The sequence below is a fragment of the Perognathus longimembris genome, chromosome 1, assembly GCF_023159225.1.
Source record: "Perognathus longimembris pacificus isolate PPM17 chromosome 1, ASM2315922v1, whole genome shotgun sequence".
NCBI lineage: Eukaryota > Metazoa > Chordata > Mammalia > Rodentia > Heteromyidae > Perognathus > Perognathus longimembris.
This window is the reverse complement of record NC_063161.1, coordinates 85,681,569-85,699,097: the sequence shown is the minus strand read 5'-3', so window position 1 is coordinate 85,699,097 and position 17,529 is coordinate 85,681,569. Positions and strand designations below refer to the sequence as shown.

Below are 17,529 nucleotides of genomic sequence, written 5' to 3'. Positions count from 1 at the left end.
TTTCTTAGATAAACTTTTCACCTTAATGTACTCATTCATGGATTATTTATAGCTACCATTTCAAAGGAGAGAACAGTTTTAACTATCACATTTTAGGTCTCCCAGCCCTTGTAACTTAGTATGGTGGGAAACTTAACAGCTTTTTTCACTTCCTTTCTGGTTTTTAACTTCTGAGTCTAGTCCACTGAGGATTTGAACTTAGAGCCTGGAACTGCCCCTCTGCTCTTTTGTTGTTATTGTTTGTTTGTTGCCAGTCCTGGGGCTTGAACTCAGGGCCTTGGCATTGTCCTTGAGCTTTGTGTTCAAGACTAGCACTCTACCACTTGAGCCACAATTCTACTTCTGGCTTTTTTGGTGCTTAATTGAAGAAAAGAGTCTCACTGACTTTCCTGCCTAGCCTGGATTTGAACTGTAATCCTAACATCTCAGCCTCCTGAGTAGCTAGGATTATGAATGTGAGCCACTAATACCCAGCTTGGCCCTTTTGATATTTGTGAAACATAATATAATTTCCCTTTCTCTTCAAATATCTACCCTGCCTTAGATGTGATTTACTTTTCACTATATTTTGGAGTTATTGTAAATGTCATTATGAATGTATTATCTTTAAAACCTAAATATAAGGTTTTAGGGTGCTGGGATTGGAGTCAGAGCTTCCTGAATGGTAAGAATGTGCTCTGCTCTGGAACCACACCAAAGCCCTGAAATAGTTTTAACGACACAGCATTCTTCACTTGAAAATAAAACAAAAGGAAGCAAGGAACAAGTGTGTGTGTGTGTGTGTGTGTGTGTGTGTGTGTGTGTGTGTGTGTGTTCAATGCCATCCTAATCAAAATCTTGGCCTTATTATTAGAAATTGTCAGGGTGTTTCTAAAGTTCAATTGAAATGACCTCAAAGAGCCAAAATAAAATCTGGAACAGAACAAACTTGGAAGCAAATACTACTTGATTTCATGAATAATTATAAAGCTATGCAACTCAAAACCCATAGTGTTGGCATCATGATAGACATTAAACTTCACTGGCAGAGAAGAAAGAATTCACAAGTACAAAAATCTCTGAAAGACTATAAAGATTCTGATGATAGGGATTATCTTCTTGTGAAAGGAGCTGGGTGATGGGATCTTGGTTCTCTGAGCATTTATTTAATGTTGAAATGCTTTTTAAGAAGTAAAAATCCAAAACACGTATTTTTTAAATCATAATTTATCCTCAGTTTGCAGGAGGAAACTACCAGAATGTTTTCATCCTGGTAAACAAAGAAAGAAGACACTAAATGGTCCAATAGATCAATTTAAACCAAGTTCAAGTTTGTGAGGGTCTTCAAGTTTTCAAAAGACATTTATTTCTGAGAACACTAAAAGAGGATGGATCTGAAAATATTAAAAAAAAAAAAAAGGAAAGGTTGTTCAACCCTGTGCTTACTGTCCTTTAGTGTGCTATTTAATCAGTGACCAGTGAAGTGCCAAGAAGGTCAACAAAAGGGAGGGGCTTCTGTCTGACCCTTTGGTACCAAGTCTTGATGTTGTGGAAAGAAATTTTAGGACACATAGAGGTAGAGAACAAGAAAACTTATTTGTGAAATAAAGAGAAAGATAGCACAGGACCTGATATGGATGCAAACACATCTGATAACAGGTACAATGAATGCTTTAACATCGCAGATGTTTTTGTTAAAAAAAATATAGGTTGGAGGTTAACTCAGATTCACCTAGTATGAGTGTTTCCTTTTGATCTGACAGCTGGTACGTTTTGTCCTTCCTGCTGTATACTGTCTAATTAACTAGGCTAGAAATTTTGAGGTTATCCTGCTAACTAAATTTTTATCTTTGATATCTGGCGTCCCTTCAAAGAAAGGATGTATTCTGCCATCTACTCCCTTTAGAAGGGTGTCCTCCCTTCAAATAAGTATTTAAGACATATTTTGTACCTAGAGGAGTCATTTTCCCAAGTGTATGTTTCTCTAGGGTAAATGTGTTTCTTTAAGACATTCTTGCTCAGTTCCCAGCACACATACTAATTATTTTGAGTAAGCAAGCAGGGCTACAGGGAGATAGCTGCTTTTTTCTTTCTTTTTACTTATACTGCTGTTTGAAATGAAAGTAACCGGCCCAGACGTCTACACAGACACAGTCACATACAGCAAAAGGAGTTTATTGTCAGCAGGGGCTGACAAGGCCAGTTCTCTTACCCAAGAGGGAGAAATGGCACCTGTCCTTTGCCCAGGGGCCTTTTTATAGTCAGGAGACTCGAGGCGGAAGTATTCTGAGTGAGCAGCTGAACACTAAAGAAAACTCATAGCTGGGTGGAGTTTTCTGATTGTACCAGTTACAGTTAGGCAGCACTGGCTTGAGATACTTTGGAAGGATTGGCAATGACTCCATTTTTATTTCCTGGTAGGCACCACTGATGCATCTAGGGGCTAGAGATACTAACACTGTGGAGTGTAAGTCTACAGCAAAAATGGTAGTCCATCTATGTTTCTAATAGAGCTATTCACTAATACAATGTCTCTGAACTACTTGCTGCTTTTTCCCACACTTCATTTTCCCCTAATTTGTACTTCCTCATTTTCCTCTAAATGACTTCAGTCCCTTAATCTTAAGAAAAACTGATAGGTATGGGCTGGGGATATGGCCTAGTGGCAAGAGTACTTGCCTCAAATACATGAAGTCCTGGGTTCAATTCCCCAGCACCACATATGCAGAACTGTTGCTCAAGTGGTAGAATGCTAGCCTTAAGCAAAAAGAAGCCAGGGACAGTGCTCAGGCCCAGGACTGGCAAAAAACAAAAACAAAAACTGATATGTGGAGATTGGTTTTCTATATTTGCTTCAAACTGAATATGGATGCAAGCCCTGGCTAACCAAAAACTTGAAGTCTTGTCCTATCTTATTCAAAGATGATATGGGAAATTCACTTGTCTGACTGCCAGGATCAGATGGCACTGGTAGATCACCTGACTCTTGACTAGAAAAGAAGCCATGTAAAAAATTAGGGGAAAAATATATTCTCACACAGTATGATCAGCAAAATATTATTTTTATATGTAAGTAAAATAAGCGCAGTGGCTTTATTAAGAGGTTTTTTTTAAAAAAAATCATTAGATTAGTAAACTATAATGATTCAAGACAGGAATTGGCATTGATTTATTTATAAATGTGAGTTCTGGGATACGGTATACCTAGCACCATGATATAAAATAACTGTATAAATATAGACTCCAAATATGCTTGGAATCAGTGGGAATATTTATTTTAGATAAATCTCTTTGTCAACATATAAGTTTACCTTTAGCACATGGAGGGCTAATGGAAAGGCTAAGAATCTTTTCTGCATGATTTCATGGCTTGAGATACTTTGGAAGGATTAGCAGTGACTCCATTTTTATTTTGACAGTTGTATCTGGTCCCTGCATCAAAATACTTATGTTAAAGAAAGAGGCTGTTGACCAGGTTCTGGTGGCTCATGTCTACAATCCTAACTCCTCAAGAGGCTGAGATCTGAGGATCACAGTTTGAAGCCAGATTAGGCATGAAAGTCCATGAGACTAATCTCCATTTAATCATAGAAAAAGCTGGAAGTGGTGTTGTAGCTCAAGTGGTAGAGTACTAGCCTTGTAAAAAGAACTTAGACACAGCACTCATGCCCAGAGTTCAGAGCCCAGGTGTATGTGTTACTTTACAAATATATATGTATGTATATATATATATATATACATACATATATATAATATATTTGTATATACCCAGAGTTCAAAGCCCATCAGACATCTGTTAAAATTCTAGATAATAATTAAGAATAAAGAGACCTCGGGGGGGGGGAGGGAAAAGGGGAGAGGGAGGGGGGCATGAGGGACAAGGCAACAAACAGTACAAGAAATGTATCCAATGCCCAACGTATGATACTGTAACCTCTCTGTACGTCAGTTTGATAATAAAAATTTGAGAAGAAAAAAAAAAATAAAGAGACCTAGACCCACCTCAGCCAAAAGAAAGGTTAGATATTATACTAGCTAAATATTATACTAGCAATATGAAACCATGATTTAGTTTCTAGTATTTTTGCACAATATGGTAAATACAGTTTTCAAATTATTATGTATCGTATTACAAACTAGTAGAAAGGAGTTTGAAAGCTCACTGTACAATAAATGATTAATGTTTAAGGAAGTAGAAATGCTAATTATCCTGATTTAACTATTATACATTGTATGTACTTAACACACTGTACCCATACATATGTACAATTATGTGTCAGTTGTGAAGAAAAAAAGCCAATAAAAAACTCCCCCCCAAAAAGAAAGAGAAGGAAGAGAGAAAGAAAGAAAAGAAGAGAGGAAAGAAGGAAGGAAGGAAGGAAGGAAGGAAGGAAGGAAGGAAGGAAGGAAGGAAGGAAGGAAGGAAGGAAGGAAGGAAGCGAGCCTGTTGAGTGCCAGTGACTCACGCCTGTAATCCTAGCTACTCAGGAGATGTGAAAAGAAAACAGACCACTAGAGATACTGACCAGTATCTGCCATACATAAAACTAGCTATCTGAGAAAATTCTCAAAATATGAGGAGGGTAAAGAGATGATTCTAACAGGAAATGCAATTACTAGTGTTCTTATAAGAAAAGGGAAGACAGGGATTCACCTGGGGAAAAAGGCCATGGATGCAAGAGATAATAAATGAAGGAATGCCAAAAATTGCCAGTGGTTACCAAAAACTGGAAGAACAAGGAAGGATCCTCCCCTAGCGACTCTAGGGGGAGCATGTTCCTTCCCTCTCTCTAGCTTTCTCCTCATCCTTTCCTATGCCAAGGGTGGAACCTAGGGCCTCATGGATGCTAGGCAAGTGCTCCACCACTGAGCTACATCACCAGTTCTTTATTTTGAAAGCAACCCAGTTTATAGTCATTTGTTCTAGGAAATGAACACATACTGTGATTTGGTTTGGTATGTGTATGAGCTGGGAGATTTTTTTTCATGGTTCTGCATTGTCCACATTATATCCGGCATTATTTCCTTCATTCCCAAGGCAATATTTCTAAAAACAAAGAGCAATGACAGAAAATTCTTTCAAAATTCATACTTATAAGCATCACTCTACAATGGAATTAGTATTCCTGAAGGTTAGTTCCAATAACAGGTGTCTGAGAAGGCACTCAGGGAGAGGCAGACAGCTCCCAAGAGATTTTTCTTCAGGTTCTGCAAAGCAAGCGATCTTCCTGTGTGGTGTGAATTCAAGGCAGAGATGTGTGAAAGCTGCTTTTCCACTTAGGGATGGCCCTGAAATTCTGCTCTCAAAACCTCAGTCCTTCTGCTAAAGAGATAAACAGTCTGTAAAATACATTTAAGATATAAATTAAGACCTACTGGATTAGGCTGGGCCTAATTTAAAAGCAGAATGTGGTCAGGCATGGTGCATGCCTGAAATCCCAGCACTATGGAGATGAAGGCAGGAGGATAGTGAGTTCCATGACAGCCTAAGTTACATACCAAGAGCCTGTCTCAAAAGGAAAAAGCAAACCACCAGAAAAATCGAATACCTGTTAAAAAGAAAATGCTTTTGCAACTGAGACAACTGCTTTAGATCTCCCAGAGAAGGGCATTCGCCCACATCATTCCATTTCTATCACAAATCACTTAGTGCAAATATAACTTGACAAGTCTTTAAGAGCTAACTAGCATGACTTGTCTTGGCTACTGGTCAATGATAGACTCCGTTCATTGAGAATGTCTGGTGCAAGCCAGTATCAGTATGAAAAGGCTGCTGTGCTACTTACTGGGTTTGGCAGGAGTGTGCCATTTAAGCCAAGTGAACCTCAGCTGTTCCATCTGACAAATGGGTCTCTCATGCCTACTCCTTTTACCTAGAAGAAGCAGTCATGATTACCACATGTAAGAGGCAACCTTGAGGCTGGAGGTATGACTTAGTTGGTAGAGTGCTAGGCAGTGAGTGAAAGTGACAGGTATAGAGTTTCAGTCCCGGTCTTGGACCTGGAAAAAAGAAAAAAAGAGGCAAGCTGAAAGTTGATTTTGCTGAGCCCATAAATTAACTAAAAACAAGATTTAAAAAGTGGGTGCTCAGTCCCCCAATTTTTGAATCTGTTTTCTTTGTTCTGAGTTATTGTCTGCTATAGTCACTTTACAATCACTTTAGGCTCCATGAAGAACCGGATCCATGGATAAGCAACTTGTAACAAAAGGCAAACTGTCCTTCAAACAGTGCCTTCTTCTTAACATCTTGAACAGAATAGCCAAAAGCTACAAACCATCTGCTAGACCACCAGAGATGAAAACTGAGCTAGCTGATTGTCAACTTGGCCACACCTAGGGCTGTTTTAATTATGCATACCTTTCTTACCTCTCCAGTTTTCCCTGTGTAACCTGTGTCCTCCTAAGATGCTGAAGATGCACTGAGGTGCAGTCTTCCCATAGCTGACATGTAATAAATCTTTTTTCGCCTTTGTCATGTCTCTTTATTTGGCATATTGGGGTGAGTGGTCAGACCTAATATGGGACTCCTGGAGTTTAAAAACTCAGTTTCTTGACAAGTAAGAGGTGAGCACAGATGAAGGGCACAAGAATGAAGCAGAAGTAGGGGCTCTCTGGCAGTCAGCTGCTTATCTTTGTCCACAGCATGAACTGTCTGGTAGTCTTTTGCAAACTGCTGTTAATTAACTATGGCTACCTTGGGTTCTAGTTGGCTGCCTTTTTTAATCATTTGCTTGGGGGTAACTCTTGTTCTGTGTAAAATTAGTTTAGGTATTCACAGCAATCAGCTTCTATAGATTGTTTTTTAACTAAAAAAAAATGCATATTTTCCCTGTCCTTTGTCTTGGTCTCTCTGTCTCTCTCTGTTTCTGTGCTGGGATAGAATCTAGGGCCTGGCTTATATATCTAGGGCCAGCTCTTGGTCACTGAGCCACACCCCAACTCCTTTCTCCTTAATACCAAAATAGTGATACAACCAGTAACTTCAGAGTCCTAATAACAAAGGTACAGGTAATTATTTTTTTCACAACTAACACAGGTGGGAACATATAAGAACTCTGCATCTCTGGGATGAGGAGAGATTGGCTGGAAAGGACTCACTGGCAATTTTCTGGGGCAATGGAAATATTCTAGATCTTGATAACATTGTTAGCACAAGGCAACTGTGTTACCAAAACCCAAATAATGATTGTGTATTTTGTTGTACATAGACTCAACTTACAAGATAAGAAATGGATTCACCAAAAAACTTCATTATGAAAACATGACCTTTAGCTGGGCACCAGTGGCTCACACTTGTAATCCTAACCTATTCAGGAGGCTGAGACCTGAAGGATCTAGGTTCAAATCCAGCCCAGGCATAAAAGTCTGCCAGTCTACAATTAACCAGAAAAATGCCAAACTTAAAGGTATGACTCAAGTAGTAGAACACTAGCCATAAGCAAGAAAGCCAAATTAGAACTAAAGGCCCCAAGTTCAAGCTTCTGTACCAGCACAGGAAAGATAAAGCACAACTTTTGAGCTTACCTGAAAAGAATACCATGCTACTTACTGAGTGCAGGCCCAACCATGTACTAGAAACCAGAGCCTGACCTGAATCTATGTCTTCTGAGACCAAGAGGCTTCAATCTGAGAGACTCCTCTTGGGGTCCATGAAGTTTCTCACACTGTCAGAATATAAATAATGTCAGTACAGTACTACTCTGGGTTCTGACACCTGAGGCCTAGTTTTCACCCCATTCCCCATGATTTGAAGCAAATCACCTAACCTCCAAGCCTGTATTCATTAGTACAATTTAAAAAATAGTCACTGTTTTTACTTTATAAAGTTGTTACAACAGGGATCAAATAAGTATTTATTTAGCCAGTCCTGGGGCTTGAACTCTAGGCCTGGGTACTTTTGTGCTCAAGGCTAGTGTTCTCTGCCACTTAAGCCAGTGCTCCACTTCTGGATTGTGTGTGTGTGTGTGTGTGTGTGTGTGTGTGTGTGTGTGTGTGTGTGTGTGTGTGTAGTTTAGTGTAGATAAATCTCACAGACTTTCTTGCCTGGGCTGGCTCTGAACCATGACCCCCAGTTCTCAGCCTTCTGACTAAGCTAGGATTACAGGCATGAGGCACTAGCATCAGCACAAATAAGGATTTAAAATAACATGGGAGCTTGTGGGCTGGCAGTTGGGAGGCAGCAGCAGAGCAAGAGCAGAACCAGGGTCAATCATGGAGCTGTGTGTGGGGAATAAGTATGGCCTGGGGCAGAAGATAGGCAGCATCTCCTCCAACATTGCTTCTGGTGAAGAGGTGGCCATCCAGCTTGAGTGTGTAAAGATGGAATACCCGCATCTACACATTGAGAGCAAGTTCTACAAGATGATGCAGTGAGGAGTGGAGAGTCCGTCCATCACAGGGTGCAGGCTGAGGGCCACTACCATGTGATGATCATGAGGCTGCTGGGGCCCAGTCAGCAGGACCTCTCCAACTTCTGTTCCTGTAAGTTTAACCTCAAGACAATGTTGTGCTTGGACCACCAAATGATCAGCCAGCTCGAGTCTATCCACTCCAAGAACTTCATCCACCAGGCTGTCAAACCTAACAACTTCCTGATGGGCCTGGGGGAAAAAAGGCAACCTGGAACACAGCATCAACTTTGGCCTGGCCAGGAAGCACACCTTCTGGGAAATCAAGAAGCTGACCAGCATTATTCACTACACCTCCATCAGTACCCACAGTACCTACCTGGGCATAGAGCAAGGCCACAAAGATGACTTGGAAAGTCCGCACTGCCTGCATATGTATTTCAACCTGGGTACCTGTCCTGGAAGGGCCTCAAAATGCCAAAACAATGAGCAGATCAGTGAGAAGAAGATGTCAACATGCATTCAGGTCCTCTGCAAAGGCTGCTGCAACCTCTTCCATTGGCTGGGCTTCTCCTACCACTATGTCTTCCACTGGAACATGCTCAAATTTGTGAGTCACCTGGAGGCTAGGGCAGGCTTGGAGAACTGGCTGGGGAAGGCCCTGACTCCTAGTGCCAGAGTGGCCTGGTAGCAGGCGGGGGTCCTGGCAGATGGCAGGAGAGCAGTAGTGACTTGGCTGGTATCCCAGATGCCCCCTCTCCAGCTGCATCTAGACAGGGTAAGCCATTGCGGGAGGCAGGGGCCAAGCAGGATGCTGTCTCCTGACAGGCCATGGTCATGCTTCAGTTCAGGGTCCTGGTGGCAGGTCATGGATGGTGCTGTTAGGCTCTCTGCCCCCTCCATTATTGTCTGTGCCATTCTCTTCCTCTTGTTCCCTAGGTACCAGGTTCCCTATCTTCCCCCAGGCACCACTGGCTAGCCTGGACCCTTTCACAGTGCTTCCTTCTTCCTGATCACAGGACACTGGGTCTTGCTAGGTGGTTCTGTCTCCCCCTTTTAAGGGTCCTAGGGGTGGAGAGAAGTGCTTACCCACCATTCCTGGAGCTCCAGAATCTGTGAGATCATGTCTTAGTTCACATCTCTTCTGGAAAAGGAGGCTTCATCAACCCAGGCTCGGCCCCATGAAAGCAATGCTATTGCAGTGCCTTGTCCCTGCCCCTGGCCATGCACCAGACTCATGTGCCCACCCACATACTAGTAATGCCCCACCAAAGCTTAATCTTTCCAAGGCCCACTACTTGACCAATAAGCTTGAAGGCTGAGCTTCAGCTATGATCTCTCCCTCTCTTCCAGGTGCCCGGTGCTCCGGGGCACCCAAGGCCCCTTAGGCCTGTGGAGAAGATGGAGGAGATAGAGGAGCTGCATCCCCAAAACTTACTGGTGTGCAGCCTGGACTCCAGGGACAGGCCTGAACAAGTATCCCTTGAGATGGAAGAGGGTGGCAGCACCCGATGGCTGTTCAGTGGAGAGGGTGTGAAGGAAAAAGGTCCTGTGTGGAATTTTCAGAAATGAACCAGCTACTAAGAGCTAGGACAAGCCTGAAGAAGGAATTGTGGCCTCTTCCTGGAAGGGTCCTGTGGGCACAGGAATTGGGACCAGATCTCAACTACAGCCTTTGCATTGACCCTGAACTCATTAAATACCTCCCTACACTCTGCTGTGGTGTGTGTCTCTTTTCAAAAGGTGGCCTTGGGCCTGCTTGGTCAGTGCTGAGGACAAGCCCATGTCCTGGATGCCAAGATGGGTACACTGGTGTTGGACTCCTCTTCTATCTGGATCCATCAGTAGCCTGGTCCTGTTCTTTTAAGGAGGGTGACAAAGGTTAAGCAAGTAATGGCGATGTCACAGGCCAGGAAGCTTGGGGAAAGGCCTCTATGGCCCTCCTCAGGAAGGATGGGAGGTGGACACCTTCCAGCATGGAAGAGCCTGGTCACTCACTATAGAAGGGCATCCTCGAATGCAGCTCTGTAATGGGCTTAGCCCTTCTTAAACTTTAGCACAAGAATGGACTTTGTACTCCCTAAACCTGTGCAGTCCATTAGAAGAGCTATTGACTACATGGTGCTAAGCTTTAACTGACTCAAATGAATGCAGATGAAACCAGTTCAGTAGCCTTCACCACATTTCAAATTCTCAAGAGACACAGTAGCTGGCTAGTGGCTGCTACACTCAGTGAACATTTGTCATCCCAGAAAGTTCTATGAACAGCTGCACTAGATGCATGAGATGTCTCCTTTACAATGCCTCTTGCCAGACCAGCCAGCACAAGCCAGGCCAGGACCACCTTTCCCACTCCTTCCCTAGGGTTCCAACACAGAACAAAGGCATCAACACCCATATCTGACCCTTGGTAAGCAGGAGTACCTGTAGAACATTCAGGAGGGATGTCACACAACCGTCATTCCAAGGCCAGGCCAAGCCACCCACCCTGCAAGAAGCCATCACTAGCATCTCCCAGTAGAAAATACTCTATGCTAGGCACCTTGGGCTATGGACTCTGGGAAGGATCTTGACCTAGACTTTGCAGTAGCCTTCCCAAGTCATCAGGGCACCAGAATCCCCTGATACTGAAAACCTGTGATATGGCTCAGCACATGGCCACTGTTCTAGACCCAACCAGTTAGCCAGGAGAAAGCACCACTTACCACAGACAGAGACACAGATGACCTGATGTTGACATTTCATGTTTTTTTGCCAGTCCTAGGGCTTGAACTCAGGGCCTGAGCACTGTACCTGACTTCCTTTTGTTCAAAGCTACCACTCTGCCACTTGAGCCACAACGTCACTTCCAGCTTTTTCTGTTTATGTGGTGTTGAGGAATCAAACCCAGGGCTTCATGCATGCTAGGCAAACACTTTACCACTAAGCCACATTCCCAGCCCAGATTTCATGTTTTCTTTTGGGCAAAAAAGGGCTAGAAATGTTACTTCAAAAAATAAAAGAATATATTTATCGGAAGTAGGGAAGGGAAGGGGACCATCAAAATGGAGAAACAAAGGGTAAAAAGTGAACCCATGCAACAACAATGCTTACAAAACTATATGCTATATACCAACTGTACTACTCAGGTGTGGCAGGCGATAACTGGGGAGGGAAGAAGGTGGGAGAAAAATGAGGGAGGAGGTAACAAGTTTGATAAGAAATGTACTCACTGCCTTACATATAAACTGTAACCCCTTTGTACATCACTCTGACAATAAATAAATCAATTTTTTAAAAAGAAAAGGAAAAAGCATTTAACACAAGAAAGATACATGGCAATCATCAGAAATTATTGGTCATTGGCTCAGATTGTTGTATTTGTTAAGGACCAGACCTCAATCCCTTCTTTTTTGGAAATACTGCTTTTTATTAATAGAAGCAGTTAACATCTTGTTTTAGTGTGTAGTCTAATTTATTTCCATTTAATCCCATTTTTGTTACAGCCTTGTTTTTTTTAAGTAGTTACAAGTAACAAATATAGTATGGGCTGATTTGTATCCTTCACAAAATCATATGATGGAGTTCTAACATGAAGTACTTCAGAATGTGGTTATTTTGAAACACAGCCTTCGAGGCTGTGTCAGGTCACTGGATGTCCTAATGCAATGTAAGTGCTGAACTCATAAGAAGAGGAAATTTGGACAGACTCACATACAGGAAAGAAAACAAGGAGAACGTGAGCAACTGCATCAAAGGGAAGGAACCCAACCATGCTCATAACCTTGACCTCCAGTTTCCAGCATTCAAAATTATGAAAATTTAATCCCTACCCTCCTTTTATTTATTTATTTATTTTTGTGCTGGTGTAGGGCCTGAACTCCAGACCTGGCCATGGTCCTTGAGCTTCTCTTCTCTTTTCTTTCTTTTTATTTTTTCCCACTCAAGGCTAGTGCTCTACCACCTGAGCCACAGCTTTACTTCTGGCTTTTTGGTGGTTCATTGGAGATAAGAATCTCACAGACTTTTCTGTCCAAGCTGGATTTGAACTACACTCTTCAGATCTCAACCTCCTGAATCGCGAGGATCACAGGTGTGAGCCACCGGTGCCTAGCATAATCCTTGTTTCAAAGGAGTTCTGGAGAAGTTGTGATCCCTTTATTACTTGAGGGGAGCAAACCAGTCATTGTTAACCTAGCAGACAGTCTGAGGAGGCTTTATTTTTGCACTGGAGTAGTTTGGGCCCCTTGTCTCAAAGATGGCATTGATCATGCCAGGCACTGCTTTTACTTAATTCATGGGCCTGTATAAATAATGAATGTTTTCTAGAAAAAGCAGCCTTTAAGCACTTCCCACAGAATTTACTGATGTCCAACATATTACTTCCTATTTCCACCGAAAGATATGATATTCTTGATAACTACAAATTCAATTTTGGCTCAGAATCTACAAAAGTCAGATGTTACTTTAATTCCCTGTAGGAAAGCACTGGCACCTTTTAGAAGTGTGCCGGGGGTGGAGGTGGGGCATCCACAAACCTTACAGCATAATGATTGTTACTACGTGCATTAACTCTTTTCTCTGATTTGCTATATTTTTGATGTTCTGGCAACTGGAGACCCACTGGCAGGAAGAGACCGTTTCTTCCAGAGTTAGTTAGTTATGCTGCTTTAAGTGTGCTTTACATAAACTAACCACCTTAAAGCTGACACCCCCTTCCCCACTTCCCCTGTTAGGCTTTCATCCTCCAGGCCAGGATCCAGCTGCCCTAATCACCCCAGAGACAGATACCAGACACACAGGAGTAACCCTGCACTCCAGAGCCACCGGAACTTGTTCAACTAGCCAATCCTAAATTGGTCTTCTCTGTTGCTATGGATGAGTAATGGTTTAAGTCTCATTAAAGATTCAAGTCCTGGAAACTTGATCCCCAGGGTGGTAATGTTTAGAAATAGTAGAACCTTTAAGAAGTGGGCTCAGTGCAAGGTAATTTGCTCACGAGTTGATATAAAGAGAGCAAACCTGGGTAGCCCCCTGTCATTATAATGAACCCTACTGTGAGACACACTCCTTCTTCAGAGGCTGAGCAGATTGAACTACCTAATCTAGAATTTGGACTTCCCTTCTACAAAACTATGGGCTAGAACAGAAAACCTTAAAAAAATAAAACTCACCCCTTTGGGTTGTTTTGTCATAGAAATAGAGACTGGACAAAGATACCCAAATAGCTTTGTTGGTTTTGTTGTTGTTGTTATTGTTGTTTTCTATAGATACCACAATCAGGGCTCTTATCCATGCCTTTCCTTCCCTCCTGCTGCCTCCTGACCAAACCTGGTGCTTCCTTGTAAGTGGATCTGCATTGCATGACTTGCCCTCTTCTTTTTTTTTTTTTTTTTTTTTGGCCAGTCCTGGGCCTTGAACTCAGGGCCTGAGCACTGTCCCTGGCTTCTTCCCGCTCAAGGCTAGCACTCTGCCACTTGAGCCACAGCGCCGCTTCTGGCCGTTTTCTGTATATGTGGTGCTGGGGAATCGAACCTAGGGCCTCGTGTATCCGAGGCAGGCACTCTTGCCACTAGGCTATATCCCCAGCCCTGCCCTCTTCTTGAGATCCATACATAACCAACTGTCTCTGTAGCATCACCCATGTATACTGATCTTTGGGCATCTCTGTACCAGAATATAAAACAAATCCTGTGAGGAAAAAGTGCTTTGGAAACAGTGGTCTGTGTGTTCCTTTCCTGCTGCAGGCAACACCTCTTCCTGCACTCTTAAAACAATAAACCCTAGGTATATCTTAAAATAGTAAGCTCCTTCAGAGGGGTCTACACCGGAAGCCTTGGTCCACTGTTTGTCTCTTTGGAGCCACCTTATCTGTGAGATTTCCACATAGCATTGGCCCTTACCCCCACTCTTAACTCCTTGACCATGCCTCAGATACCAAGTTGTATCTCTATTCCTTCAGTATAATTAATGTAAATGCCCCTGGAAATAGACATGGTATATACCTATCACTCACCCAAGCCTTGTTAGAGTATAGATTCTAATAGTATTGAGACACTGAACTGAAGAACTAGAAGAGGACAAAGAAGAAGCTGTACTGACAAATGTTGCTTTCTCATTGTTTTCTTATTATTGTGTTGATGACTGAAAGAAAAACAAACAGTAGGGATGTAAACCTTGATTTTGAACTTATTTTTTCTTTATTCCTCCTGTTTCCCTCCCTCTGCCAATTTACTTTCTAGCTTCATTGATAATCACTATAACTGACTCAGCTGTGAGATTGTAAGATTCCATTAATAAGTTGGAAAATATAATTTAAATGTTATCATCTCTGAATGGTAATAGTGGACCAAATTGGTTATAATTTTTTATTTTGTATTTCTGTGGTTTAAAAAAAGTCATATTATAAAACTCAAAGAACCAGTGAGCTTTTCTTTTCTTCTTTTTTTTTTACTTTAAAAATTTTAAATTGTTATTATAAAGGTAATGAATAGTCAGGTGCTGGTGGCTCATGCCTGTAATCCTAGGTACCCAAGAGACTGAGATCTGCGGATTGAGGGTCAAAGCTACCCCAGGCAGGATTAAAGTCTATGAAACTCTTCTTTTTTTTTCTTTTATTGTAAGAGTAATATATAGAAAGGTTACAGTTACATAATGATACATTATTGAAGGTAATCATCATGAAACTCTTAGCTCCAAATAGTAACCAGAAAATCAGAATTGGAGCTATGGCTCAAAGTGGTAGAGCGCTAGCCTTGAGTGAAAAAGCTCAGGGACAGTGCTCAGGCTCTGAGTACAAGCCCCACATCTGACTAGATAAATACAAAGTAAATGTGATGTACAGAGGGGTTATAGTTCCATAAGTCAGGTAAGGGGTACATTTCTTTTTGGACAATACCACCACTTCCTTCACTCGGAGCTTTTCTAAATGATTTCTAGAAATACATTTGTCTATTTTGACTACTCAGCTCCTTCAAATATTCATCATGGTGATGAACAAGAGTGAGCAAGGTGAACCCACAACATCCTCATGTAGAAGAAGCTGAAGAGAAGGCATCTTGGGACCCAGAGGTTCAGGTACTAGGTGTGATTGTTAGTAGCCACACTTCTATATGATATTGACCTCTTACAATCTTTTTTTTTTTTTTTTTTTTTGGCCAGTCCTGGGCCTTGGACCCAGGGCCTGAGCACTGTCCCTGGCTTCTTCCCGCTCAAGGCTAGCACTCTGCCACTTGAGCCACAGCGCCGCTTCTGGCCGTTTTCTGTATATGTGGTGCTGGGGAATCGAACCTAGGGCCTCGTGTATCCGAGGCAGGCACTCTTGCCACTAGGCTATATCCCCAGCCCGACCTCTTACAATCTTGTCAGTTCATTAACTTTCACAATTTGAAATTTCAGCAGATAGAAATCTTCAGGAAAAATAGCTTACTAACTTATGATGGTTTGACTTGCGATTTTCCAACTTTATTATATGACAAAAGCAACATACATTCAGTAGAAACTTTTTTATGTGTGCTATACTAGGGCTTGAACTCAGGTCCTCCCATTAGACTTATTCACTCATGACTGTCATTCTACCACTTGAACCATGCATGCCTCCAGACCAGCATTTTTGGAGCATTAATTGGAGATAAGAGTCTCAAATTTTTCTTCTTGGGCTTGCCTTGAACCTTGATCTTTATGTCTCAGCCTCCTTAGTAGCTGGGATTATAGGTATAAGCTACTGGTGCCCAGTTTTGAATTTAAAATGTTTTAATTTTTTTAAATTTCCAGATTAATGGTACATGCTGTGTTATAATCTTATACTGGTCAGTTCCCTGAAAATTGGGTGATCACAAGAGGAAACAACCAAAGATTTATTGTATACTATGCTGAGAAACTGGTATTCAGGATTTGTGTGGTGTTGTGTGAGGGGCCAGGGATAATGAATTATAAAGCCATGTAGAGTGGCACAGGCCTGAAGTCCCAGTATTCAGGGGCATGTTTACCTAGTATTCACAAGGCCCTGAATTCCATCCCCAACGTTCCAAGAAAATAAAATAAAACAAGCAAAAGAAAAAGAAAGGAAAGGAGGGAAGGAGGGAGGGAGGGAGAAAAGGAGGAAGGGAGGGATGAAGGGAGGGGAGAGAGAGTGTGGGAAAGGAAAGAAAGAAAGAAAGAAAACCTCCTCAGGAGGCTAGAGCAGGAGAATCTTAGTTTCAAAGTCAGCCTGGACTATATATATAAAGGGGCCTTGTTTCACCTGTCTCCCTCCCCCAGTGCCTTTTAAACAGATGTTATTTTTAATTTGTAATATTTTTAATTTACTCAATTATCAGAATAAAATCCCGTCTGAGTCCAAGAGCAATGATACCTATTCTGAAATGTTAATGTCTTGTAACATGAATAAGAAAGCAGTTTCTTCCTAATCCACAGCAGAAAATGAGTCTTTAACCAAGTCCTATCCTTAGAGAAGTCTAAATGATGAAGAGCTTGTATGAGAATGGTCCTAAAGGGATGTAGCTTAGGATATACTTGGGAACCTTAGTAGCAACTCTGTCTTCCTTGGTTCCTTCGCAGCACTCCATCCCTTCTCCCTCCTCAACTGCTCTATCTATGTATGAACAGTGCTTTACTTTGACTGAGAGAAACAAGACCTTTAATTTTTTTCTTATAATTTTAAATGATCAAAATCTAGTGCTGATTTTTTTTCTATCTCTGGAAGTTTACAGGAAAAAAGAAATACGTGTATCAGGTCAGCCCTGGTGGCTCCTGTCTATAATACCAACTACTTGGGAGGCTGTGATTGAAAAGATAGAAGTTCAAGGTCAGCCTGGGCAAAAAGTCAACGAGACTATATCTCAACCAACAAACTGAGCATGGTGATATGTGCCTGTTAGTACAGTTATGTTGGAGGCCATAAGTAGGAAGCTCACTGTCTGAGGCCCTGGGGCAAAAACTCAAAGCCCTACCTGAGAACTAACTGAAGCTAAGACAGCGCTGTGGGCCCAGCTGAACTGGTAGAGCTGCTGCCTAACAAGCACGAGGCCCTGAGGTCAAACTCTCATACTGTTTAAAAAAAAAAAAAAAAAAGAAAAGAAAGGGCTGGGGATATAGCCTAGTGGCAAGAGTGCCTGGCCTCGGATACACGAGGCCCTAGGTTCGATTCCCCAGCACCACATATACAGAAAAAATGGCCAGAAGCGGCGCTGTGGCTCAAGTGGCAGAGTGCTAGCCTTGAGCG

The 17,529-nt window shown here is 42.1% G+C and overlaps 1 pseudogene; it reads left to right on the top strand.

Moving 5' to 3' along the window:
- The first annotated feature begins 8,190 nt into the window (after positions 1-8,190).
- Positions 8,191-9,864, top strand: LOC125352079 (annotated as a pseudogene).
- The last annotated feature ends 7,665 nt before the right edge of the window (positions 9,865-17,529 follow it).